General features: G+C 42.7%; 1 protein-coding gene across 6 annotated transcripts in view; it reads right to left on the bottom strand.

Moving 5' to 3' along the window:
* The window catches only part of LOC143365360 (choline transporter-like protein 1), a 95602-nt gene extending 80116 nt beyond the window's left edge, over positions 1-15486 (bottom strand). For 2 of the 6 annotated variants that reach the window (XM_076805467.1, XM_076805469.1), the window contains exon 1: positions 15120-15486. The gene's annotated coding sequence lies outside the window, so the exon portion shown is untranslated. Of the gene's footprint in view, positions 1-7936; positions 8077-13853; positions 14202-15119 lie in introns of those variants that run through there. The other 4 variants (XM_076805466.1, XM_076805470.1, XM_076805471.1 and 1 more) reach the window with 4 other exon arrangements.
* Positions 15487-26192: the final 10706 nt, after the last annotated feature.

Below are 26192 nucleotides of genomic sequence, written 5' to 3'. Positions count from 1 at the left end.
CGTTGTTAATTCAATTCGGTCGATACCGCAGCGAATAATCCTTGGTTAATTATAAACCCCATTAGCTGCGCAGCACCGACGATGAAACTTCCGTTTAAAATTAGAGATAATTCATCGAAAAGAAATTCTACCCCCCCCCCCAAAAACTCTTCGCCCGCTCCCGTTAAACGAGCGAGAAACAAAGAATATAATTTGTTCAAGAATATTGCGAAAATGATATCTGAGGTATCTTTCGATAATATTAGGGGTACCCAGAAGTAATCAATTATTTGCAAAGAATTTGTTTTGCCTTTAGTTCTGTACCGATCGTTGAAGAGGAAACACGTACTCTTTTACAGTTTTCGGTAAAGCAGAAGCAACATATATTGATTACTTATGGGTCTCCCTAATAAATTACGATCTAAAGTAAGAGGAGACGTTTTTAAAATACAGGCGGTTCGACGAATGCTGCAAACGGGGGCTCAGTTATTTTTGCATATCGATCTAACTCGATTTAACAAGCGGAGACATTCGTAAACAGAAAACAGCGATGTTTTTCAAACTCCCTTTTTGCAGACGACCTCCATAGCAGTATCACTTTTTCTGTTAGTTTTTGATTATCCAGGATAAAAACTCCATGTTTTCCTATTTCTCGTGTGTCGTGAAATCCGCAGCAGATACAGGGGGAAAAAAGGTATCCGAAACAAATGTATCATATTTTACACTTCGGGAACTCTGTGAAACGTTCTGGACGACTAAAGGGCCTCGAATAATCAATTTACAACGTAAAAGGCAGTCGCAGTAACAGTTTCGTGTTACACTAAGGAAAATAACATCATTTCGCATGACGAGCTAGTGTGTTCTAGAGTCGATACAATAGGCAATACAACAGTGCTTGCTTGAGAAATGATTAATCGCTTTCATTGAACTACATGCTGTGCAATTCTTTTCACAGGTTTGGTAATTAACAATGTCTTTATGGTTTTTCTGAATTCTTTAAATATTCTTCCTTATAAGAAGCTACTATGGAGTCACTGAGATATGAATATACAATTAAAGATATTATACAGAGTTGTTATTAGACAGCAGATCTTTGTGCCAAATAAAAATTTTCTAACAACAAACTGCAGTGACATGGACATTTATTTTCTTTCTTAATACGTTTAATAGGTTAAAAATAATATATTTTTAAAAATAATAATTTTAAATTACTCATTTGTGTCATGAATGCATAAAATTCGCTGACTAGTTATTATAAATCAGCATGGACTTCAGACAATTATTTACTTTCCATGAAGTACAGTAACATGTGAAATTTCAAGACTAATTTACAGGGGCTGTTCTACAAGTTTCTGTATGTGCTTTATGAAACAAAACAACATGAAAATGTCACGTAATAGTGTCACGTCATGATTGTAACACGAGCTCCTGATTGTGAACGAATAAAATTGAAATGTCGCACAATATAAACAACTTGTTAGAAAATTACAGAGAAAAGAGACTCACCAACCAAAAAGCAACACTAAATTGAACGAGATTATTTACCTGTTGAAAGTATACACTGAATTCTCGATATTTGTCAACAATACGGGTCTTGCCAGCGTCGTGTATCGTACAAGGAGACATGCCCGTGGCCTCCGGAGCTTCTCAGCCTCTCACGGAGTATACCCCGCGGTGGTGGGGATAGTTCCGCGACCTTTATCATCCAGGCCTTGACGACATATATAGAGAAACCACGATACTACTCGAGGGCTGTTTTCACCGAAAATCCTTGGACGCCAAGCACCACAGGTGGAAAGAAATCGGGATTTCCGGTCGGCAGCCCGACAAGAGGAGAAGACAGCATGAGAGTCTGGCGAATGTCGCGGAAAAAAAAGGGTATCGATATACGTTTTACGGCTCCAATAACTTTCCTTCGGAGACGAACGATCGTCGTCCGGGATCGAGGGGGAATTTGAGAAGAACCGATCGTTTACCAATTACGTGCTGTATCGTCGCGCGGTAAAATTGCGCGCGACGACACACGGGTTTTGCCCGGCGCGCGCTCGCTCGGGACGGAATAGAAAAATGTAGCACGGAATGAAACGGCGTCGTTAAACTTTTCCTTCGAATTGAAGTATCGGTCGCGCGCGAGGTAATGCCGTTTACCGGTGGCCGTTCGATTGCACACAATCGATCGTAAACGGGACACGACGACGACGACGACGTCGGCGTCGGTGTCGGTGTCGTCTTTGTCGCGGGGGACCCGGAAAAATTGATTCCTCGAGAAAACCGGGGAATAGCACGCGACGACGACCCGCGGCTCGAAATCGCCAAAACCGACAAAATAGCTTTTTGTTTGTTCATGCATTATTAGATTGCGGTTTCCACGCGACGAAAATGGTTTAGGCAAATACAAAATTGGGAAAACATTGGAAGGATTGAACGACGTTCACATATCAGAATTATTAAAAGAGGAAATACACTTTTATTTAACATTCCTTTCCTACAATCGACAATCTTTATTTTGGCATGAAGATCTGAAAGTGTTGGTCTTTTAGGTCGCAGAGATCGATTCGAACCATTTTTATACAGGGTGTCACTGGTGGTACGATAAAAAATAAGTCGGAAAGAAAGCATTGTCTTTTTTCGTTTAAGATTTCGTTTTCGAGAAAATCGAGTTTGAAAATGCAGCGAGTACGCGTGATATGGGTGTCCGTGCAAACTGAATTTTCTCGAAAACGAGGCGTCGAATGAAAGACATTTGTTGCATATGTTCGACTTATGTTCTAATGTACAATTACCCCCTCCACGGTTCTACCATTCATAGTAGGTCACCCTGATGTGCGGGACAGCGAAGAGGCTGAGCGAGGAAACGAGGCGGGCGAAGAAAGAGTGCAGGCCGGGCCGGCCGTATGTTCCGCCATCTTCCTTTGTGCTCGAGCAAGTGGACGACTCCGTAGACCCGCGGCAGCAATTCCTCTGTGCTTTTATGTCAGCTCAATTGGCCGGCAGAAGTTGTCGACGCATCGAGAAAAGGAACCCATGACCCTGCTTTCTCTCTGTTTCGCTGGTAATACCTAGTGATGGAACCGAACACGTCGTAAACTACGTCCCTGCTCGTGCACCTTGCCGCGCTGCCAAACTGATTGAAACGTTGCACGAGCGACTCGTCGACTCGTCGACGGAGCCACCTTGTCGACCGAAGACATTTTGACATCGTAAACATGATTATTCTCCCGGAAGGGGACGCGGTAGAATTTTTGTAAACAAAGTCGCTTGATGGAGTATATACGACCGTAGGCAGAGTTGTGCAGAATTACAATTGAATTACTCCAGGAATTATAATTACAAAGTAATTGAATCACGTTGTAATTCAATCGTATTGTAATTTATAATTCAGATCTTCGTTCAATTAAATTACAATGTAATTCGTAATTGCAACGGAGTACAACTATAAAATACTTTGCAATTAAACTACATCAATTACGAATTACGATGTAATTAAATTAAAATTAAAAATTAAAGAATAATAAAGTAATAGGTAATAAGAGGTTGAAAAATCGATGTGAAGGTTTCAAAGGGAAGGAATTTATTATTTATAAATTTATAATATCTGAACAGAAATAACTTCTGCGTTACAAATTTTTTAAGTTTCAAACATAAATATAAAAAGCAGAAAAAGGAAACATGTCTCTACTTTACCTAGGTTGCGATATACATTAAAGGAAAAAATAACGACAATCATCTAATGAGACTCATTAAACAAACATTCATATTATATGTGAGTAAAATGAAATACATTATCTAATAACAAAAAACTGGAAAAAGGAACGTTTTTAGCTTACCACTAACCAATAATAGGATCACTTTGACGTATTACGAACAAGGACGAGGAAATTCTTCAAAGTTCTCGGTTATACATAATTTGGAGAGCTGTATTTGAATTATATTATATTTCAATTACACATCCGATTAAAATAATTAGCAATTGAATTAATTGAAAGATTTGAATTATGTAATTCAGTTACGACGTAGTTGAATCACTACATAATTGAAATACAATGTAATTCAATTGTGCAATTGAATTAGTACAACTCTGGCTGTATTTCAATTATATTGTATTTTAATTACACATCTGATTAAAATAATTAGCAATTGAATTAATTGAAAGATTTGAATTATGTAATTCAGTTACGACGTAGTTGAATCACTACATAATTGAAATACAATGTAATTCAATTGTGCAATTGAATTAGTACAACTCTGGCTGTATTTCAATTATATTGTATTTTAATTACACATATGATTAAAATAATTAGCAATTGAATTAATTGAAAGATTTGAATTATGTAATTCAGTTACGACGTAGTTGAATCACTACATAATTGAAATACAATGTAATTGAATTGTGCAATTGAATTACAACGTAACTGAATTAGCACAACTCTGACTGTAGGTCGCCATGAAATGCTAGTCGTTTGGATACAGGAACTAAATCTTTATTTCTTTGATCATCTGAATCAGTTGAAAATACTAAAACAGTATTTTTAAATTGCTTAAATTTTAATTTTGTAATTTGATCCATAAGCAAAGGAAATCCAAAGTCTGTTCGAAAGACAATGATTACAGTTCGCGTAGAAAGTGGAATGGAAAATTCGACTTCATGCGTCTGTATCTGTTACCCCGACTCGATGAATGAACAGGAAGAACACACACATGGAATATTACATGGAATATTGTTCTACGTGAAAAAGTGAGTCAGATACGTGGAATACATTTGTTTCGTAAGACGCTTCCGTCCCCGAGATAATCGACTTCGAAGGTTGAGTCAGTGTTGCCAGATGAAGACTCGTTCCCCCACTCTAATTTCCCCCTCTACCGCGCTAGTCCCCACGCCGCGGCCCGGTCACGTGACGTGCTTTCTCTCTGTCGTGCATACAGAGAGAGAGGGTGACCCTGGGTTCCGTACGAGCGCGTCCTTGATCGCAGTAGAAACGGTAAGTCAAGATCAGACGCGATCGCTGAATCCTATTTCGCAGGCACGCGTGTCCGGCGATCTTTACAGCCGATTATCCCGGGAACAACGTCGCGCACGGAAAAAGTTTATTCTACATTTCCGACTTACTTTTCCACGTAAAATAATCTCCTGCCTCGTTTTACTACCTGTTGGAAGAATTAACTTCCTTTGTAACTGATACTTCGCTCGCCGTTAGCAGCACTCTCTTCAAAGAGATTAAATCTCTTGCGTTCTAGTCGAACGAAAATTAAACTGAATATGCGGAAATATGTAGGAACTCGTCGAGCACAATTTTACTAAAAAATAGACATGCTCACTTTTAGACTAATGATTCCAATCAGATAAGTTTCTTCATTCGAGCTGGTATTGCATTATGAAATTGTAGGACGTCTAATTGTTATTATATGAGGTAACACACCTACTGGTAATTTTTGTGTGGGTGAATGGACGATCAACGGTTGCACTGGTCGGCCAGGTCGTTGCACAGAATCACAGGCAGACAGCCATTTCGAAAACAGCTCGCTCCACTTTAACGAATAATTTATGAACGCGCGCATTGACCAGCCGCTGTCAATGGATGTCCGAATTTAACCTTGCAGAAAGTTTGTGCAACTTCGCGGTGAAACAGTTTCTTTCTCGGCCTGCCGGCTGTACCTAGGAAATTGATTGCAATGCGAGCGGGATATGTAGACGTGTTAGAGTGACCGGCACTTCTATAAACTTGCGGGCAGCTTCGAGTGTGTGTCCAGGCTCTTCTTGGCTTCACAATCTAGTCTCTCTCCCTCTCTCATTCTCTCTGTCTCTGGACGTGTCATTTAATTGAGCAATCTGTAGTCGCTCGATGGAGTACCGAGCACTCGTAACCTCCTGCGCGGGGGTGTGATTTATTTCGCCATCAAGAATCGCGCGAGACTGTCAGCTCTCCTAAAATCAGGATCTCGAGAATAGAACTCTTGACTCTTCTGACCGCGAGGAATTCTTCTCCCGGCCATTTCTCAACTAAATTGATTATCTGAGCCCATCCCGGGGCATTACACCTTCCCTCGGGACTTCGCTGGACTCTTGTAATCCCCACAGACAACATACTTTACGGGGAAACTTTCGCCCATTTCATTTCTTCGACGAAAATATCTTTGCAATCCTACCGATTATAAATTGGGCTGCTGGGGCGATAGACTTGATCGTTATCGGTATCAGACACCGGTAAATGCCTCGGTCGGAACACGTCTAATTAACAGACTGCGGATTTTTATGCGTTTGTGGCATACCACAAATTTATGAAACAAATGAAAAAAGAAATTAATGCCGTCTTTATTTTATTTTTAACACAAGGAATTTCTTACCAGTGAAGCAAATGTATCTCAACTAAAACACGTGTAATTGGTTTTTATGTGCCAATGTGTAAAGTAGAAGAAGATGTGTATGTTATTGTTATGTTCTTGATCAGTGAAGCAAATGTCCCTTTTGCTTGAGTTTTCGAAGAATGCACAGGGGCGATTGGAATTGGGATTTGAAATTTCAAGTTCGTTGCCGAGCGGCCGCTAATTACGTAAGCGCTACTCCATCTTGACGGATGGAAACGTCAGCTATTAGATTAGATTAGTGATCGCAAGTACACATCGAACTTGGTCCCATCGCGGGTAATATCTGGCAAAATCGGGCCGTTTACGGGGCGATGTAAGTAAGTAGCTTCTGCACTGTCACGGTATCTCCGGAGAAACGTAAACACGAAGTGCACGTCGCTGGTCTGACATGATCCAGATTACAACCCTGCCGGCGAGAAGCACAGAAGTGATTAAGCAACAGATCGGCGATGACGGCGCCCCGTTATCGGATGCGATTGGCAGGCCTTCGAAATTTTTTGATCGATGCTCTTCCACGCCATTAATCAATAAATACCGAGGGGCGCCATTAATTGTGTAAAGGCCGCAATCTATAAGAAACCCGACAACAACGGGGCCAATTAAATGTTCGACAGATTGCACGCTTACCAGGAGAAAGAATCGCGAAAAAATCGACGGTATTCTCGTTGGTCAGAAGTCTGTCATTTATTTAAAAATTTTAACAAAGTCTACGCTGTGAGAACAATAGAAAAGCATAGGTCACGTACAGAACTGAAAAGACATTGTTACAATATTTTCAAGGTAATTGAAAGAGGAAACTTCGGCTTCTGGCAAACGACTTGGGCAATTTTTATTTTGCAAATTCTAATTAAAGGAAGCGGAAGACATTGTTTGTTCGCGGAGTGCATTTGTGTCCGAGTGATTCTCCTTGACAAGTGTTCTAGAAACTGAGTTATGTCATTCGAAAATTTCGTTAGACTGAGTGCACTGTTCGCGACGATTCCCGTCCACCGTTTGAAAGTTATATCCCTGCTCCAGTTTCTCTTTTTATGTGTACCTACACTCGCGTTATTCCGCCGTGATTGCGATTAATTCCCCCGGTCGCAATTAATGTGCAATAAGCAAGCTCGAGATTAGATAAGGGTGCATCGATAACGGGCTCGAATTGTACCGTCGGCTAATATGACAGATAACAAATCCCTTTGCAGCGACTGTTTGAAAGATACCCGTTCGCAAACGAACGTTCGCCGTTCCGTTTTTTAGTCAAACAATGGCTGCTGACGTTTCGTTTGACGTCGCCCGGTGTACAAGAGAAAAAGCAAACAAGCACAATATTTAAAATCGCAATGAGTTCGGTGGGGGGTGGGGGGAACTGTTCGACGGAAAAAACGGACGATCAAGATTCAACGGCGATGCATCAAGCCGCGGTTTTCCAAGTTTCTTCCCGGGGAACGACATTACTTCCGGGACCGGCTTAACATAACCTAAAGAGGATAACGCGAATTCGGAATAATTCTCTCATCTCATTTACCAAGGATTCCTCCCGGCAACGATCCGGACCTTGGACGGCGATCTAGAAAATTAGCATTTCATGCGTAGAAACTTTCCAGTTCACCGTCCCCGCATGCGGCAAAGAAACCGCACGAAAAATCCAGACACAATAAAACCTCCGCTTCCTCGATGACTCAGAACGAGTGTCAACGGTCTTGCACTTGGCCAACCGTATCCCGGCGAACGCCGCGAAAGAAACAGCGCTGCTCAACCGCGTTCGAAACCATAATCTCGTCGCAATAACAACCTGAGCGCGGCCAAGGTCGACGACGCGACGCGTGAACAAGCGCAGATGGCGCGCGCGTTCCGTGTCCATTTTCACGTTTCCGCCACGGTAAAACGCTATTACCGTGCTAATTACGCTAAAGGAATTATCGAAGGCTCAGATGACTGCGGCGAACGCTTTTCATCTCGGCTCGTTTCGTTTTATTTGCGGGAGTCATGTTAAATTCTTTCAACTATTTAGCTCAACGCTGCCTCTCAGACGACGGGCTTCAGATTTGTCCGAAAATTCTCCAAATTATGAAGATACTTTCGTGAGAAATAATTAAATAAATTTCTTTAGAAACTGTAAACATACTAGAAGAAACGTGAGAATGTCGTTAGATGATTTTCGACTTATTATTCAAAGAAGATATACATTCTCTTAGGACCTCATTCTCTTCAGACTTAGGAAATTTTTAATTTGCATAAAAATCCGCAGTCTCCATATTAGAATAAAAATCGCGCAACAATAAATGCAGTGTCGTTATTATTTTTAAGGCGACGCGTAGCAGTCGCTTTTAGCGTAAGGCGTGTAACAATCCTATTCGTTTAAGCCGTCTCGCTGTTTCGAGACAATAATAAACTGTACACGGGAACGTGCGTGGATTTCGTTCGCGTTTCCGCCACGGTGAACGCCATTCTCTGCTAATTACGCGTGTCGGCTAAATGAATTATCGACGTCTCGAATAACCGTGGCAAACACGTTTCGTTTTAACCCGTCTCGTTCCATTTGTTGGTTCAGGAGACGCCGGAGATAAAAGAAAAAGAGTCACGGTGGAAATGGAGCTGAAGAATGAGAAGAATCGAAAAATAAAATGGTAAAAGCAATTAGTTAAATAATACCGCCATTGGCTCTCGAATTTAAAGGGTCTCGCTAGTTACGGGCACCGATAAAACGACGATAGAACCGTGCGTGAACCTCTTATCTTGTTCGATTGGAGAGAAATAAATGGCCATTCGAGACGGAGGTTATTGTTGTTATCCGGCTGTAATCGTATCAAATGAAAAGCCTGTTGCAAAGTGATGCTCGTAACGCGATAAAGATTATGGAATTAAAATTAACCGCACTGGATAACCTTTTCACCTACATTCGTACGTATGTTCGGACATCTGGAATAAATTGAATTTCATTTATAAACCAAATCGATCTTGACTGCTCCGAAAGTCACGTCTAGTATTTCAGTCCAAATGGGGTTGTTAATTATTCATATTATTTCTAAGAAGGAGATCGATCGCCGGGAAACCATCCGAATATTTCCAGAAAAATAAACGAAGATCGACGCGGTCGGAAGTTTCCGAAGGCGGAACGGCTGCGCATAATAAATGATTAGAAAGACGATTCTGCCAGGGTTCCGGGGGTAATCGGTGTGTCTCGTCGTAACAATCCCGTATCGGGCTTCCGCTTTTTCCCGGAACGAAGCAAGAACAAGCGGTGCTCGTAAGTATTCCTAATCGATCGGGCGAGTCGCGGAACCGCACGTGCGAAAAGCACGTGCAAGCACTTCTGATAAACAACGTTGATGGAGATCGCGGCGAACAGTATCCGGAGGATGGGACGAGCGGAGGAGCGGGCGAGCCTGTCAATATTCTTCGCAAAGAGGTTTATCGCCGGTGAAAATCGCCGAGATCAGTCCGACGATAACAACTGGCATCCCGAAAAACAGCGAGCCGTCAACGCGAGGCTTAAAAGTGCTCCCTGTCAGGAGAAATTACCGGCCAAGAACAGGCTTCTCTATTAAAAGAACTACCATTAAACGTATCGATGCTGTTCGATTCGTTCGATCGGCTGTCGTGCATTCACCTAAGAGATAGCCCGCACACCAGCTATACCAGCTTCGTGAAATATTTCACTCTTTCTTGCTATTTCAGCTCCGAAACTGAAAATTTTGTCGGATACACCAGCTTCATTCCATCCGAAAAAGGTAAGACGTGAAATGTTACAAACCATTTCCAATTTGATCCTCCATATAATTGAGAAGTTGTGTCTCTTTGGAATTTCTTGAAAATTCATGCAATGCTTCTTCGACTGCCATTCAAAATCATTTGAAATTTATTCATATGACTTTTGAACTTTTACCAAATATGCATTCGGCTATCTACGTTTATGTACTCTTCGGCATCGACTAATATTTATTATTACAGTGCAGAATTATATTTCATCAGTTGCATAACTCCTGACCGAAAGTGGCTCCTTTGCAATCACAGTTATCGACACTTACACTGAGTCATAACCAAATCGTTGAAATTAGAACATACAGTCATTTCTCGATATATATCGCAAATACCTGGCTGATAAAAGACGCAGAACTATCTCCTGGACGGTATATGTCGCTGGCAGGACCCGCGTTGTTGACAAATATCGAGATAACACTGTACTTTGCTACGGAATGAATTTATGCTGGACTGCGGATCTTTATGCAAAATAAAAATGGTCCAAGTCGATTGTAAAGTCGAGTTTTCTCTTTTAATCCTCTTAAAAAGTTGAAAATTATTTTTGTATTAGACCTATTCATTCTTGCCATAAATCTAGAAAATCCGTGGCCTACTTATGACCCAATACAAACAAGTTTCAAATATTTCAAACCATTTTTATTGACGAAACCCAGAGTTAGAGCGAGTCAAGTAATTGTTCGCTTTTCCTATTTAATGGGACAGTATTTGCACTGAAAATGTGATTCGCGGAATTTTTTTTCGACGAACGCGAAACCCCCGCGTAACATTTATTTATGGCAGCGTGCAGCAAGCAAGTTTAATATTACTGTCGGGCGTCGACTTTGACGCAAAGGGAAATCCTTCGACTGGAAATAACGTTGAACTCGGTGTTTTTCCGCGGACAGCATTAACAGTCGCGAGCGAAAGTCGCCGATGCGAGAACGCGTTTTTCCCGTGGCCTGTCGCCGTTGTTTCTGAGCACTTAAATCTTTTAAAAGGTGCCGGCTCGCCGCGGAAAGTGTCCGAGCTTGAATCAAAGCGGCAATTTCTTTCCGAGCGGGTTTCATTGTTGAAGAATAACGATATACACAGAGCGATACGGTACGCAACGGCGAACGGTTGTTACTGTGAAAGTGATTGAGCCTTGAACTAGCCCGAGTAAGAATACTCTGGAAGTTTCGTTACCAGAGGTTACGAGAGGTTACTTTAATGAAAATTTTCGAAAGTGTTGAATTGGATGGGCAGGTGTTGGCAGTCTGCCACTGGCACGTTGGTCGCTAACAAGCCCCTGCGTTAACACTCCGCGACTTTTTGTTGCTGGCGCGTGTCAATGACAAGTCCCTTGCAGTTCGATTCTTGAAGATTCGACAGGAAATATCGTAGACAATGTTCCTACGGTTTATGCTTGTTTGTCAAGACCCGATACCACTTGACGTAACGTCAGACCGCGAGCTATTGTTACGAAACTTTAAGGGCAGGTATCTTTATGCGCCGCTTTTAAACGAGAGCCAATATATTCAACGATTCTGTTCTTGGAAAAACGATGAAACTGTCCATTTCTTTTGTGGTAACTCGACTGCGGATCCTCATGCAAATTCTCATTTTCATAGATCATTTTATAAGAATGGAATGATGAGGAAACTTCTTTTATCGTTTACGAAGTTCCCCCCGGAGCAAAGATAAAAATATGTACTCACTTTCCTGCAGTTTACAAAGGCGCTGACGTTAAAAATGCATAAAGATCCGCGGGCCAGCAACGACTATCAATTTCAAGAGGCTATCGAGTTATTCGACCGACTATGCACGTAGATCCATGAAGATAACCAAAGGAAGCATATTCTTCAAATTTTATCTTAATAAACCGTGTGAGCGTGGCTTTATGCAATTTTTACGACTTGTTTATATATCTCGGAACTACGTTCTTGAATTTTTATTGTCCACAAAACTGTAGTAATTACTCGCCGGAGAAGCAGTTCAATACTTCTTAAGGATTTCTAAAATACTAAAATTCCGTAACACCTTTCTTTACGCTTGCCAAGAAAAATTCCATGAAAACGAGTTAGGCGTACCAATAGGAATTGATTAAAGTACATATTCAACAAATGTCAGTAATTTTTTCCCCGCAAAAATGTCCAAATTTGCAGGAGATACGGGCAATACACGAAAGGTCGAGTCTCCAAAATTGTTATCGCACTTCGACGCGGTCCGAGCCGAAAAATCTGAAATTCTGACGTTTCCGAGAACCCATAACTTCCCGGAACGTAATCAACAGTGGTCTCGAACACGTCACTCCCGATAAACGACCTCCCCGAAACCTCAGGGTTTGCCAGTTGACCAGGAGAATAGGTTTCGGAGAGCGTCGATACGCATTGGCCCGTTGTCACAGTGATCGCGGCGGGTGCATGGAACGGGTACGACCCGGAATAAGTGAAAACAGCCATGCGGATAGCCTGGGTCGAGATAATGGTCTAACGGGTTCCGTTCTCCGTGGTAGGAGAGAGCGGCGTCGTGGTTCACGTTATGTTCGAGCTGAAGGTTACGTTTACGTTGGAGCTGCGGTACAAGCTATAAGAGCGTCGATCCCGATGAAAATATCTTTCTTCGGTGTGTTTATAGTGGGGCTGCGAGCACAATTTCGGTCTTTCAGAGCGATGCAGAGAGCGATTCCGAAGAGGAATTATCTTCAAGGTCTGCAAAGTCGACGTTAGAGAAAGTCCGCCTAGCCAACGTAAACATTGTGCGCGTTCTGTTAACACTAGAACTACCGAGCCCTAAACGTGACAAACTTATCCCTTTATAATAACAGCAAGATTGAATTTGCTCAGATTTCATACGATTTTTATGGTAACTTGTACTTCAAAGAAGAGATATATTAAAGGATTTCTCGTGAAAACGTTTTCATAGTTTCAGTAATCATGAATGAAGAAATCATCCACCAGTCATTTTGACTGGTTTGGTAGTTCTATAGTGTTAATGCTGAATGTTATGGAGGGTTTCCTTGTTCACTGCATTCTATAATTTATTTGTAAAAGATGGTAATTGAAAGTGTGAAGGATTTATTGATCGAAACTATTAGGTCGTCCCATAAGTTCGTGCCGTGGATATGTTTATATTATTCACCATTGGAAAGTATTTTAATGAAAAACCGCAGAAATTTTATAGTGACGGTATGATGACTTTGCCAAAAAAGTCGGAAGAGTTTTATTTTTAGAATTCAAATGGTACAAGAGTAAACGGCACGACCTTATGGAACTTATACAAAATAAAAATTGTCTTCTTCTGTTAATAATTCAACCGAGTTGAAAATAATATTTGTAAATTCTTTAGACGATTTGACTGTGTTGAATCTGATCTATTAACATTGCCATGAAATTCGCAGTCTGGTAATACACGTCTGAACTTATCGAATTCCCCATAAAGGTACCTTTACAGTCTTTAACAATGATACTTCCGCGTGTGAAACGTCCGGGGACGTATTCGGCGCACAACACGGTGTCGTTTTAAGTCCAATAAACCTGTTTACGATCATATTCCTGACATGCTGACCGCTCCAACACAGCCGCTGCCATTATAAAACAATGGCCGCGATCGTTTGTCGCAGCTACGACATAAACGTCCCGAAATCGCCGTCGCCGTGCGATACCGTCGCGATTAACATTGTTGCTCGCAACTCGGCGACAAGTTGGCTCGGCAGTGCTCTTGGAAATTCGGCGAGAGCACGACGATAGGCGAGCAAGGCAAGGTAACAAGTTCGCGCGGAAACTTCAGGGCTTAGGTGAACGTACCTGCCGCGGGAATTCCTGCCGACTAACGGGGCCCGAATGCGCCCGGTGGACGCGTCTTCTCTCCGGTGGTCGTCTTCGTCGCGAAAACACACCCGGCCGTTGCAAAACAACGCTTCTGAGTCACTGGCGAGAGTCACACGCGCCCGATGCCACGGAAATAGCAGCGCGGCCAATGTCAGCCGCGTCGCGACGCCGCTGGTTCCATGAAACGTCCCGACGCTTTTCTATCACGTCAAATTGAACACGATGTATACTCGATCCGCCGAGATCGGTCAGCGTAGATACCACAAATCACCAGCGCGCGTCCTTTGCTATCGGGTCGTCGAACATGCGATGTCCGATTCGCAACTTGAAACAAGCATAACTTTTCTCTAACCGAAACTTCGCGGTTATAAAGCAAGCACAAGTATAATCATCGTTTTCTGTCAATAAACGACGAGTTTCTCTATTACACCACGATAAAAATTCACTGACTAACAGTGCGCTCATTTGCTACTGTATTTTAGGTAAACATCACACGATGTCGTCAATTTATTTTCTCACTCTATCGAATTGAAAGTAAAGTGGAATATTTAAAAACTGAAGAAAGAGACTTAAAGGATTGGGATTATGTAATCACTCGACTGCGGATCTTTGTGCAAGATATAAAATATTTGCAAGACCCAGCAGCAAAATAAAAGTTTCTTTCTCCTTTTAATTATTTTATTAAGCTAAGACCAATACGCTGGAGCCCTTAAATCTTTTTAATGTGCCCACTGCTTTAAACTGTGCTTATCCATTTTTGTCATAAATGCATAAAATCCGCAGTCTAGTAATCGCATACCTGCAGATTATAATAACATTTGAAATCGGACATTTCACGTGCAACGACCTAATAATTGTATTCATGATTGTCAAAGATTTTTGAATATACCGAGCCAGGGAGAAAATAAAAAGTTACTTTTGTCTTCGACTGACACACGCAATGGAGAAGCTCCGAGTGGTTTTTCAGGAAAGCAAATGGCGCGGGTAAGGGAGAGGAAGCTTACGGATTAATGAAACAGTGTACAGATGGAAGAGCGTATGCTCGTCTGAAACTTTTGGGACAGCCTGACGTATACAGCGTGATCAACAAACGTTTAAAAATTCTTTAGGAACCCAGTTGGTAAATCGAGCTACACGGGCTGGGAGGTTAGCCGAGTGGTCGTTGAGCGACGCATGAGTTTGTCCGAGAAATGTGAGCTGAACTCTGTCGCACTCGAGTGTCTGCTACGTGCATTTGTTTACCTTCGCTGACTCGACTGGTTGGACGAATAGGAATATCGGATGATGGGCGGCACACGAGAAGAAAAGTTCGCCGGCGCTCGGTTGCGTGCGGGCCGAGCTCGCTCGCGATACTAACTCGTGACTGTAGCACACTTGCTGGAGAAACGGGCCTCTTGTCTGTATCTACCGGTTAACGATACTCCGACAGTCGCAAAGCCTCCCTCTCCTTTTCTCGGGGCCGACACGGTGCACACGCACGTGGCCTCTCTCGCTCGATGACTCCTCCTCCGAGCGCGAATGATTCTTGCCGGCCGGATCCCGATAACCGCACGCGACCCCGGCAACTATTTACTGAGCGGATCGCCTCGCCTCGCCTCGCCTCGCCTCGCCTTGCCTCGCGTCGTCCCTATCCCGCCAACGCGGCCAAAGACGTTTAGCAACACGTGAGAGCTCTCGCAACAGAGCTCCCAGCATGGAATCCGTTTCAGTCGGCGTTCCTTGCTGCACTAGGAACCCGTACAGGGCAAATACTCGACGATGCAACGACTATGCACGCTCCGCGCCTCGCGGGCTGCACGCTGCATGGCCTGCCAGGCAAGTATCATAATTTCCGGATACTATCCGGGAACTCGCCTAATACGCACTTACTAATTAATCCGTTGTTGCTTGGGAATAATTCGGGGATTAATTCGCTGCCGTTTAGGAGCAGCTTCCAAAATTAATTCGTTGTTGCGTGGCGATAGTTCGTGGATTAATTTGTTGTTATTCAGGAACAATTCCGGAATTCATTCGTTGTCGATCGGGAGCAATTCCTTGATTAACTCGTTGTTATTTAGGAATAATTCCGGAATTAATTCGTTGTTATTTAGGAATGATTCCGGAATTAATTCGTTTTTATTTAGGAATAATTCCGGAATTAATTCGTTGTCGATCAGGAGCAATTCCTGGATTAATTCGTTGTTGTTTATGAATAATTCATGGATTAATCCGCTCTTATTTAGGAACAATTCGTTTTTCTTTGGAAACAATTCGTATAAATTTCCCCGTATACTCCAAAAAATTAGTTGTTCGGTAAATTATGACCAATAAATTGATGTTTGAGCTGTTCGGTAATTTTGCATAAAAAAAGCTTGCAACACTCTGGCTGTGGTCACTTTAAAGATTGAATTCTGTACACGACTTTGAACTCAGTTCTTTCAAAGACTTCTTTTTATTACAAAACGGAGTACATAAATAAAAAACTGAAGTTCTTCTTATCTGAAAGTTTACGAATTTTGAACGACTCTATGGAGTTTAACAAATTTGTTTTCCACTTACCTTAATATAAAAACAAGTCCCCCCTTTACTGCGATCTGTCAACAATTTTTCCGACAAACATTGTCTTAACAATGCGAGCGTGAAGGCTTGTTAGTCTGTAGACTCCTCTTTTCGAAAGATTAGATCGACGACATCCTCATTTTATCGAACAGCTCGTTTGTCGAGTGGCTCGTTGATCGAGTGTTGCGCAATGCTTGTTCAGTGTAGGTATAGGATCTAAACTGAAGATAATTGTGCACCGGTGAGTTTTTTTAGGTGCGGTTGCGATCTACGTGTACGGTTTCAATAAAAAAAAAAAAAAAACGCCGCGCTAGACGCTGCAGCTTTATCGCAGCTGCGTGACGTCAACTATTTTGTAATGAGCCGGGGAAATATTGTCGGTCCCGTTTTGACAAAAGAGCATTGTTTCCGAGGTGGTTTTTGTAACGGCTCTCCGCGGTAATTCTTGAAATAATCAACCCGAAATAAAAAAAGGAGAACCGTGAACAAGTTATTCTTGTTAAACTGTTGTTCAAGCGAGTTTGCGACACTTTTGGAACCGGAGACCCAAACACTGCAGAGACCCCGTTAACAGTTAGTTGTTCTTGCCTTCCTAAAGAGGCATTAATCGTGATAAACGGCACTTTCGGGCGTCGCAAATAACGTTGCCCGGTGAAATTCTAAAAAAATGTAATATTTGACTGCATGCGAGTATACCGGGACAAACAAACGGAGAGAGTGGAGGCATCGGGAGTCCAATAATCGTTCCAGAAATAATTATGAGATATTTTAGAACGATCTCAGGACTGAATTTCTTTGTGGTTCGTGGGTGGTTAGCGGGCAGATGTAACCCAGAAATAAAACATGAGACGGCTCTTAAGTGATAGAGGTAGTTGCTGCCCCATCTGTGATAGAGAGCCGAACTAATTTGTAAGTCAGGTGTCAGACAGGTATGCAACGTTAGTCGAGCTCGATCGTCGGCGAAACTTTCAGTGACTAATGATAACGAAAGCCTCACTGTTAATCACCCCTTAATTGCCCAAACGGTTCCCGAATTTCTTCCTATTCCACAAAAAAAAATGCCTCGCATTTTCTTCGGCACTTATCATTCAAATTTAACCCTTTGCACTCGAGTGGTGACTCTGAAGCACCACTAGAAATTGTTGTGGCATTATTTCAAAGAAATTACAAAAAATATTACGAAATATTTGTTGCATTACAAAATTTGTATTTAATAGATTACTAAACGTTTAAATATTATATGTGGAAATCGAATCAGTTTCGTATGAATAAAATTAAAATATTGTAAGACTGAAGAAAAATTTAGTTTTGGATTGAAAATAGCGCCGAGTGCAAAGGGTTAATCGTTTGCGAACGAGGAATTTGTAGAACACTAAGATCATCAGAGAAGTAGATTCAAGTCTTCAACGATGGGAAAAATAAATGCCTACTATTGTTCTTATGTGTATAATTAAATACATTTGCAACTCTAGATGTGTAATCTGACGTCATCTAAAGGATTGAATCAGTGGCAAGTTGACACCGATTTAAAATCTATTATTTTGAACTAGCTGACTCATTCGATCGTCGATGCAGAGACATTTCTGTGAAAATCGACGATCTGACGACGATGAATTTCTCGTCAGAGCCGCGAATAAATAAAGACAATAAAGTTGGTGCGCGACTGCGGGCGAAGCTCTCCGAAAGAGCGTGCAACAGCGCGCGTATAATAAAAAAGATAATTTGCATCGTGTACCTACACTTACGGAAACATCATTTTAACGACGTCATTTCGCGCACGAAGGAATTTATTTGGCGCTGTGCACGCGAAAAATTAGACATTCCAGAATTTTTCATGCCTGCAAAGGAAATTTTGCGACAGTTCTCCACCGGCGAATTTTTCGGTCCATCGAGCGAGCAAACAATTGTCGCGTGTACGGGGGGGGGGATGTTATTTTTTCCATCGGAGAAATTTCATTCAACATTGCGTCTATATTAGCCGAACAACTATCGAACGCGAATTACACCGAATATTTCGTCGGGGACGCCGTATTGTATATTCGACGACACGAGCGCGCGGCAAAACAGGGGAATAATTCTCCTTTAATTTTACAACGAAAATAAACTGCGTAAATAACTGTCTTCGCGTGAAATACTTTCAACGGTATTAGCGTGTGCGTGGGTGGCGTGTAATAAGGGCGGCGCGTAGCCGCGGGGGCGGTTTTGCACGCGGCGAATGGAGATTATATCTGAAAGCGGAAACGTTCACGCGCGCAAATTGATATAAACTTTATTCCATTATTTCGGCGGCCCGGGAAATCTATATTATCGCGAAAAATCGCGCCCGGGGAATTTTTACGATCGCTGCTTCACCACGCTGCGCCGCTCGGGTCACACGTCCGGCCGTCGTGTACAACGACACACCGTTTTAATTCACAATAATTTTGTGAACCCCGTTAATTAATAAAGTAACGCGTTTCGGTATCACCGAATCGGCTTCCGCGCGATTCACACGAACGAAAAACCTGGCACACAGCGGCGCGAGCCGAGAACGAGAAAATAAAGCGCCGAAGGGAGCCGACCGCGGTCGGGAAGTTCGCGTTATCTCGCGAAAATAACTCGTTAAAAATTTCCCCCTACTCGCCGTCGCATTGTCCATTTTAATTATGTAACCGTTGCCCGAAGAAGCATTCGAGATCTGCCGACAACGGTCGGGCCGGTTCGCGAAATATCGGCGAGTTTCTAGGGGAGGTGGGGAGAGGGAGAAAAGAAACGAGAGAGCTAGAGGAGCCGGCGCAAGAATAATGCTGGATCCACGTAATCTCGAGCTACTTCATTGTCGAGAGGCGACGGAAGAAACAAGCTCAGCGTTTCCTCAATGAAAAAGATACTCCTCGAGGGCGATTCATGCATCTTGCATTTTCGCGAGGTCCAAGGGAATTAATGACGCCCGGGGACCATCGTCCCGTTGTTGACTCTCCTTTCCCGGCGGGGGGTCGAATTAATTTCCAAGCTGGAGACGTCGTGGCCGCCATTGTGCCTTATCGCGTACACCTCAGAAATTTGTCGATCGGTTCGACCGGTCTGCCATTGTGTTCCCACGCGGCTTTTTTTTTAAATCGGTTTTCCCTGTTATGCTTCAAAAGACCATTATTCTCTTCCATTCAACCAATTCTTTTCTACTCCGATTCAATGTCGGTTCGACGACGCCACCCTCCCCCCCCCCCCTCTCTCTCCCCCCTCTCTTTTTCCCTTTCTGTCTCTCGTTCTCTGGTTCCTGTGCCCGTGTACGCATGCATACATATGCATATTTTTCGATTACAAAATATCCGATTCTTTCGAATGGAAATCACCGCGGGAATCGCGCGTCTCGCGCGTCTCGTGCGCACGCGCTCGCGCGTTTCGCTGGCGACGGGAGTGGAAAAAAAAGAAAGAAAGGAATTGTATGTATATGTATATATACATATACGGGGGACGATCAAACGTGATATTTTTCGTTCGATGATGTCGCGTTATTTATCGCCTTCAATTTAAACGTAAAAATATGTCGGTATATTTCACCTGCTTCGGAAGTTTAATCGCGGCGATACAATTCGCGAGTGCGCGCGAACGAAGCGTGATTTATCTCGCGTGGGCGTTTTTTCGTTTTTCCTTTCGTTCGGTTCTACTTTATTTTTGTTTGTTTGTTTCTGGCTGTGTGAGCGCGTGTGTCTGCATGTATGTTTGTGTCTCGGCAAAGCCTCTCTCCCCTCCGCGACGGCAAAGAATTCATTTGGTTTTGAATATCCACAGGCGGAGATCCTTTTAATCCGTTCCTGCGACGACGAGCGACGCCGAGCGACGCGTATCGGCGAATCCTTTCGGGCTCGTAGGCGAAAATGACGCGCGGGAACGAACGAAATAACGAAGCCCGATTCGATATCTCTATTTACATATCAATCCGATATTATTCGCCGGAGGACCGTATATTTTTCATATAGAAATGTATTAACGTATCAATGACTCGCTGATCGCTTTGATAACGAAGAAATTGCAGGCCGCACCGCGCGGCCCGGTTAACAACCCAGCGTGCACCGGCGCGGCGCGCAGTGCGTACATTTTGTTTACGCAGTTAATTAATGGACGGTGCTCGAAGGATGGTTACCGCGCTGAATCTTTTATCCCGTGGCGAATCGTGCACACCAGGTGCATCAACCTTCGCTGCCGGCAGGTGAGAAAAAGATCACGTTGCACCAGCACGTGGGACCCGCGACGAATCCTATTATGTGAAAGCGAATATGCCCGGGAAACGAATGGAAAAGAGGATCGACTGTTTTCATTATTCAGTTAGTAATCGCCGGTGGATCGGGGACAGAATTATTCAGCGAGTTTTTTGCCGGAATTCGCGTAATCGAAATACCGGGTATCCGCGGTCAAGACGCAGCTGTGATTTTTAGAAGATACGTGCACGCGAATTGCTGTTCCGCAGGCGAACACGTAACAGAAATAAATATTTAAGCTTGCTGAAATTGTAGCGACATGAGATATATTTTAATTGTAGCGATATGAAATATATGTATATATTTATTTATTCTTTTAATTGCAGCGATACGAGTTTCTAGAATTATTGTTTCAATGAAACTTTTTAATGAGGGGCATATTTCACGGACGAAATAAAAAGCGTTATCAAAGCGGGGGACTTTTTCAAATTTTATTCACCGGCGACGAGTGCCTTCAAAAATCAAAGCTAAAGTAATGGAGAATTCTCTAATGAGTTGTTCAATGACGTAAATTAATAAGCTCGAGTTGTGTCAGTCAATTTCTTTGAAAGTCCGACGTAAAGAAAATTGTCGAGTTTGGTTCGAACATAACGCAGTCGTTAAAAAGCTATTAAGAGACTTCTAATAATGTGTTGACATCAATGCGTCTTTAATAGCGACAGCAAAAATTTCACTGTCATAATAATCAGTACGTAATGTTACGACGTTGCGTTTGAACAACTTGGGATAAATAATTTGTTCGATTAAATGTAATAAAATTCATTCATTCAAGAGTTATGGATCACTCTGTTCAAGAAGCCTGAACAGTCCAATTCATTGTTCACGTCATCACGCTTTTTCAGGCATTTCCGATGCTCAGGCAAAAAAATGTTCCCACAAAAAATTAATCACCACTCTTCTGCAAATCTCAATATATAATAAAAAACAAAAAAATAAAAACTTAAGATCCACTCGATTTTTAAATTTGCACTGTACTCTTGACTCGATAATGCTATAGCTGACGTGAAGACAATAGCTCAAATCTTGAAATAACGCTGAAATAGTTGTGCACAGGTAATTGTTCGGTTTGGCTGACCGGTGCGCGTTTTGAATACTGCCTCTTGTAAAGAGCGTACGAATGTTTACAGAACTCGGGAGTGCACCAGCGGTCCAGCAGCACCGGCGAGCTTGGTGACCGAGAAACAATGCAGATGACCGATCAAGCCGGACCGATGCGAAGCGTTTGTGAGAGTGCGGGGCTGCGTGTGCATCCGTAATCTCGAGCGGAAACTGCGTCTCGCGTAATCCGGCTGCCGATAGCGGACGTATCGCGGTCGAACAGCAGCGAGCGGACGAGCAGATGAATCAATAAACGCGTCTGGCCGCTTCGTGTTCAATTTTTAAAGCGTCTGCCTTGAAAGGAACCAGTTGTTGCTCGGCCGAGTGAGCGAGCGAGCGCGTCGGCTCGTGCTCTCGATCCGCCGCGATCTGGGATGAATCGATCGATCCTCCCCACTCGGCCTCGCGCTCGTACCACGGAATTTTAATCCGACAACGATGCCCCGCGTTTATGCAAATACCGTCGGCATTTATGGCGCGTATTAAGCCCAAAGCGCGGCCCGTATTTTTGCTCTCATTGTGCACGAGGAGGAGCGCGGCGCGAGACTGCTCGCATTATGCGTGTCCGCCATTGTAGTCACGGGCCGTCAATGCGACAGCGGCCATCAACGTGCGTTCATGTTCACGCTCTTGTTCACCTGTTCGCGGTGATACACTCCGACGATTTCCACGCGCGAAAATATTTTAACGCCCGGCGATCGCGCGCGCGTAAAATCGACCCGCCTGGCGCTGTTCGCTTAAATTTGTAAAAGTTTCCAATCCGGAAGTGAAGCTCCTGCGCTACAGGGGGTAGCGTTTCGAGTCTTCTAGAAGTAGACACGGTTCGTCGAGTATCGACACGTCGAAAAGAATGTCGAGAGCGTGAGATACTAATGTATTAAAGAAAATTTCGAATTCAATCATTTTTGTCTTACCCTCTCGTGAGAGAAGGTGCTTGCCAAGCGTGAAAATATTTTAATGCCCTAACTCGATCGATTCGCGAAAATGATGTATGCTCGCGATACCGAGCTTTCACGCCATGTTGCCTTTCTTCGTTTTCTTTTTCTTCTTGTTTTTTTTTTAGGTTTTTTCCGTTCTAGATTCGGCTGTGGAAAAAATGAGTTGCTTGAAAATTTTCACCGAAAAGCGGTACGCAATCGCGACCTAACGTCGTAACGTATACGACGCGATTAGTCTTGACCCGGCACAATGCAGCTTACTAAATCACGCTTGACGCTGCCATAAGTTACCAAAAACTTTTTGACGCGACGGCTGCACTATCGGGAGCGGAATTTCGCTTCGGAATTTTGGACAGCAAGCCCGTCTCCATAGAATCTTGTAATCGGTTTACTGGAGACGGCTCACGGCGGCGCAAACTGCGAATATGGCTGCAAGGAACTTGAAATTTAGATTGTTTCGTGCCACTTTGCTTTTTCGATTGTTTATGTCGCTACAGATTTTTATCGATGAATCTAGCACAATCGGTCAAATCACCGATTTTTATACCAAACTGGCTATAAATTCTCTGCACATTTCCTTTCGGCCTCTCAGTAATTAATAATTACTAATTATGAAGGAAAATATTCGTTTCAACTGGTTCGGTAATTCCAGTATTAAAAAGTCGAAAATCATACAAGAGTATTTTTAAAATTCTTTAAACATTTCTACCGTTTCCAATGGCATTCACTCGTTCATTTTTTCATAAATGCATAAAACCGCAGTCTACTTATATTAATTTTAATTTTAAAAAGTGGAACACGTGAAAAGACATTCTGGCTAGTACTTCGTTTCTAAATTCTTGAAGTTACGAAGATCGTTGAAAATGAATGAATACATTTTTTTTATCGAGCACGTATTATATTAAATAAATCCAGTAAAATGGAAATTATTCAGGGGAAATCCGGAGCAGGTACCATTTACGTGTAAAAATATTTCAGACGCGGCGGCACGTACACCGAAATAAATATTGCCTCCTGTGCGAATGAATGGAAATGAATAAACTGCAAGTGTTTCTCGCGGATATTTTCGACAGAAACGCTCTGCGAGAAAACAAACGGGAGATTAATTAATACGGAACGATTGCATTTAGGAGACGCCGAGTACGCGATATCGCGTTCGAAGGTTCCGCGTATTATTTCAGTATACTTCTCCCAAGAACGCTAGACTGCCGAAATTTGATTAAATTCATATCTTTCCTATTCCGCCCGGCGGATTATGCAATAATTGCACGGGATCCATGACGCGCTTTGTGCGCCGGAATTTGTTCAGAAACCGAAATCTTATTAGCCGAACGAAAAAGATTGGATTACGTCGGGCCGCGCTAATTAAGGATTACATCGGGCGGGCAATATCTAGGAAGCGGTTCCGTGAAAATTTATTTAGAAGGTCCTCCGTTAGAATATCTCGCCGTTTCAGATTTTAAAATGGTAAACTAAACCCCCCCCCCCCCCAACCACCGCAGGAACCGAATTAACACGTACTCCGGCGAACTTCTTTTATTAAAATCCCTTAACGAACCGTGCAATTTCCGGTCCCCCGGACCTTTCTCGACGGACTGTATGTTGCGCCGGCAGGTGACCTCCATGTTTGACGTAATTTTCAGAGATCATCTGGCTTGGTGCCATGTTGCGTGGACGATGCGGTTAAACTGGAACGGTATATTTAGCGAGGGGCCAAACTGGATTAAACAGTATTTTCTTCTTTTTTTTTTTATATTTTGTTTTCGTTGTTGTCCCACGATCCCGCGTCGCAGACAACGCTATCATTTTTAGTGGAAACGGGTGTCGGGTCGTTGGACGCGCTTCGTCGTTGTCGCGGAGACAGCGACAACTGGAAAAATTAACGAAATCGATGCACGGGATCAACAAGTTGCAGTACGTAAGGCTTCGCGCGATACCCGTGGCTCTGCTGCTTATGCCGGCTGTAAGGTCGAGTTCGAAGAAACGTCTCAATTTCACGGACACCTTATTACCGGCGCGGCGCTACGTTGCATAATTTCCTATCGCGCGTCCCGACGCTTCTCCATCGCGACAAATGTAATGTGATATCCTCGATCCGACGAGACCAGTCGGTGTAGATAAACAAATCACCGACGCCCGTCCTTTGCTAACAAGAACACATTTTTCTGCTGCTCGCATTCACTCTAACACGTTGAGTGCCGTGTGTCACTCATACGTGGGTGACGGAGTTATCTGTCCAGGTTTTAAAATGAATCTTTACGTTAATATATTCGTTGTGCCACATTTGATTGGGATCTGTAGAATGCGAGAAAGTTGCAGGACCACTAAACTGATTTTATTCAATTTTTATTTCATTAAATAACTTACTTTGATTTTATGGAATTTTTTAGGTTTCTAGTTTGACGGTCAAAGTGTTAAAGGGGCGAAATCAATCTTTGAAAATTACTACAGTTGTTCTTTTGAACGAGGTTGTTCTTTTCGCCTGGTATAAACATTAGTCAATTGTCGATTGTTTTAAGGGTCGATTTCACCCCTTCAATGCGAATTTGAGCGGTGAAAAAGTCGCGTAGTACTAACATTCTCGATGTATGTCAACAACGTGGGTCTTAGCAGCGTGTTATGTTTACCGAGGCCTCTCGAGCTTTGGGGCCCCTCACGGGGTATACCCCGCGATAGTGGGGATAATTCCGCGACGTTTATCATCTAGGCCTTGACGACATATATAGAGAAATTACTGTATACCCAAATTTTTATAATTTTTTGAATTTACGGATTCGAGATCGTTCCTTATGACCTGATTTCATGTGAGAAATTAGAAGCATTGGTTTAATAAATGACGTGCAAAAAGATTTCGAGAAAATAGCAATTGGCGGAAATTACACGATAAAAGGCCGTTTTTGAACTGTATTTTTATTTCGGCTCATAAAGAAAATTTAAAGCGTTTCGTAGATCCATGTTAGTTATACAGAAAATTGTCATTTCGTATGAAAACTTGCAGTCTAGTTATATTAGCTATTTATATTGAGTGGAATGAGAGGCGTAACATCAATCTTAAATAAGTGGGTTCAAGAACACGTGAAAGAAAATTGATACGCATGGATTTGAATGGATGTATGGCTGCCATGGAAACTTAAAAAGCGTCTACCCTCCGAGGCTCAACCCCCGATCGTCCCTCGAGTACATTTGAGACATTGGAGACATTTTTCAATGATTCTGAAAAAGCAGTACGCCCTACACGTCGATTTGTTATTTGCGAACGATAAGAATAATCTTTACGTCTCGAAGAAGCGCCACCGTGCCTGTTCAAATCTTCGATTAACATCGCATACCAGACTTTTGAAATAAACGAGATGAAAGTTGAAGATGCAATTCAATTCAATTTTCTCGAATTTGTAAAAAATACAGCTTTCACCTCTAATTTCCAGAATAATTCCAGCGAGCTCGCGCAATTTGCCAGCTCGGCCAACATTTTTGCAAATCATCATTCCCAGGAATATTTTTCA

Source organism: Halictus rubicundus, chromosome 2, assembly GCF_050948215.1.
Source record: "Halictus rubicundus isolate RS-2024b chromosome 2, iyHalRubi1_principal, whole genome shotgun sequence".
NCBI lineage: Eukaryota > Metazoa > Arthropoda > Insecta > Hymenoptera > Halictidae > Halictus > Halictus rubicundus.
The sequence above is the reverse complement of the archived record's forward strand: the minus strand, read 5'-3'. Positions and strand labels throughout refer to the sequence as shown.